We start from the raw sequence: 2,500 nt of genomic DNA, 5'->3' as shown, positions 1-2,500 counted from the left end.
TTTTCAGCCCTGCTGTTCAACAATGGTGCCATTTAACTTTTCCGAGCCCGCAGTCAGCATTGGTTTCATAATTGTAGACCAAAGTTACACAAAAGCTTTAAGGGTAGTTACTTAACGAGACTCGAAAGGGTTTACAACAGATAACTGTGGGCTTTTTGTATAGAATGCTGGTTATGCTGTATTGTCAATATTTATGAAATAATTACGATATTACGCGCGCTCTCATTGGTCAATAGCTGTGTTCAGATGAGAATATGGAAACACGGCTGTGACATCACAGGAATTTTGATTGGTTATGTGTTGTCAGACGCGCATTTTGATTGGCTGGTAGAAAATATGAGCGTGTATCAAGAAAATCTGTTTCGATCAAGAAGTAAAAAAAACAGCAGTTTCCTTCATATGTCGAATTATCTTTGAGAAATATTTTATAAAAGCAATAGAGGACTCTTTTCACTTGGGGGAATTGGGAGAATTCTCGACAGTTATGCAAACGCTCGGCTGCCTTTCGGGTTTGGATATCTGTCTCGAATTCTCCTTACTCCCGGTCGTGTTTAGATGAGGCTATGGAAACACGGAAAACGTCCTCTATTGCTTAACTAAATAGATTTCGCCGAGCCTAAAAGCGGAGCTCCCGGATTATTTATTCGTACAATAAGTTAACCTGGCTTGAGCCTGCGAGCCAATAGAAACACAGCACCAGGTCAGCGGTCAACTTTAAATAACATCTGATCTCGATGAGCTCTGAACTTGAGCCCGCCTTATGGTCACGTGATACTGGTCACATTGGCATACATGGAGGGAAGTACGGTCGCACGGTGACTAAAACCAAATTTTCTCGCACAGATAGGATACCATACTTCCTTACCCGTGGTGCTCTGCGCGTGCTATTAGTTTGCTGTATTGTTACTAGTTTGGTTTATCCATGTATTATCTGTGTATTCTGTTGTATCACAAATAATATTGTGATTAAATTATATATATATTTGACTGGATTTACAAAAAGGTACCTAATAATATGCTGGGATAACTTAGCACTCTGAGAAGCAGAACAAATTTCTTTCTTTTCACAGCTATGATTCCAGCTAGGAACAAACCCTAACTCCCCCAGCCTCAAAAATGCCACCTATAGATTCTACTATCTCTACTACTGGTCCATGCATGGGGGACCCCTTGGGACCTTAAGGGTCAAAATAATATATTTTTATTGCACTTAAGTCCCATATGAAAGACTGGATTCTGGGTCATTTTATGGTTGTAGGCATTCGATTTCTGCAATGCCCTGTCATATATACACTGACTATGATTAACGAAGTCAAAACCCAACTCTCTAAAACAGCTAGATCATAGATGAGAGAGCCTGAAGAAATTGTAAATTCATACCTTGACGGTTCCCCCCCCCCCCTCCCCCTCCCTACTCCCTAAGTAGCTTTTAGACCGCCCCAATGGCAAAAATCTAAGAAGGCACATTTTTCAAAATTCAGTCAGATATATATACATACGTGCCTGCGTTTTTATAACGTTCAACCAAACACTAGCTTTTTTTGGTATCCTTTTTTATATGCAGTTTTAAGTTTTCAAAGGTTTTTGTCAACGAAGTTTCTCGATTACTTAGATTTGTGTAAATAGTGTGTTTTGTTTACGAATTAAATCAGTTTAACAAGAGACTGATTAGTTTATTCTGCTTATCGGGGGAAATGAGTTTAAGAGAGCCCTGATGTTCTCTTACCTGAAGATTACCATAGAAACCTCTCTCTACCCGATTTCAAGGTTCATACCGTCATTTACCGTAAGGTACCGAAAATTTCATCCTCGGAAACCCACGGTCAGGTTGTTAGGGCAAGGGGAACTTTTTGAAGAGTGAAAAAGAAAACTAGGCAAAGTTTTCTTGTCGTCTGTTGTTTGCTTTGTTAAAACTCGCCCCTTACACCGACTATGTACCTCTGGGTTTCCGAGGATTTTTATCGAATGTCTTGGTAAATGGGAATGCACGGTGGTTACAAATTTTCCCTCTCAGGAACCTTTCCCTTGCTTGATTAAAGTCCTGTCTGTAGGTAGGGTTCCTGTTTCTGGAATATACGGAAATACCAATTGTGAAATGACCTTGTGTTTACTTGGAAAAGCTACAATTGTAGTCTGTTAAATGGTCCTTATACCAGGAGAAAAAAAACAACCTTAGTTTTCGGCATACCATAATACGTCTTTGTTTTTGTTATAGGCTGATTAATGGCAGCCGAAACGTGCTAGAAAAGCTTCTGGACTTTCGACAAACGGGCCCCAGCATGTTAATTATGGGAAAAAAAAGCTCTCTGGGCCGGTTCTTTGCAATACTAGAATATCTTGGCCTTTAGCAATCTTTTGTCATGAGCTAGAAAATATTAGTGTGCGCCTTAGGCGTTTGATTCTAGAGTGAAGATAGCTTGTCAGTTGAAGGAATCAGGTGGTCTTTATGACCCGACTTCTGATTGTTAAATATTGCTACACCTTTGTTTTCGCAGGTTGT

The 2,500-nt window shown here is 39.9% G+C and overlaps 1 protein-coding gene across 4 annotated transcripts in view; it reads left to right on the top strand.

Moving 5' to 3' along the window:
• The window catches only part of LOC138051625 (uncharacterized), a 35,553-nt gene extending 33,917 nt beyond the window's left edge, over positions 1 to 1,636 (top strand). For all 4 annotated transcript variants that reach the window (XM_068897862.1, XM_068897861.1, XM_068897859.1 and 1 more), the window contains one exon: positions 1 to 1,636. This exon is cut by the window's left edge and continues 831 nt beyond it. The gene's annotated coding sequence lies outside the window, so the exon portion shown is untranslated.
• The last annotated feature ends 864 nt before the right edge of the window (positions 1,637 to 2,500 follow it).

The sequence above is a fragment of the Montipora capricornis genome, chromosome 6 (genome assembly GCF_036669925.1).
Source record: "Montipora capricornis isolate CH-2021 chromosome 6, ASM3666992v2, whole genome shotgun sequence".
In the NCBI taxonomy this organism is placed as follows: Eukaryota; Metazoa; Cnidaria; class Anthozoa; order Scleractinia; family Acroporidae; genus Montipora; species Montipora capricornis.
Note: the sequence above shows the minus strand (reverse complement) of the source record. Positions and strands in the feature narration are given on the sequence as shown.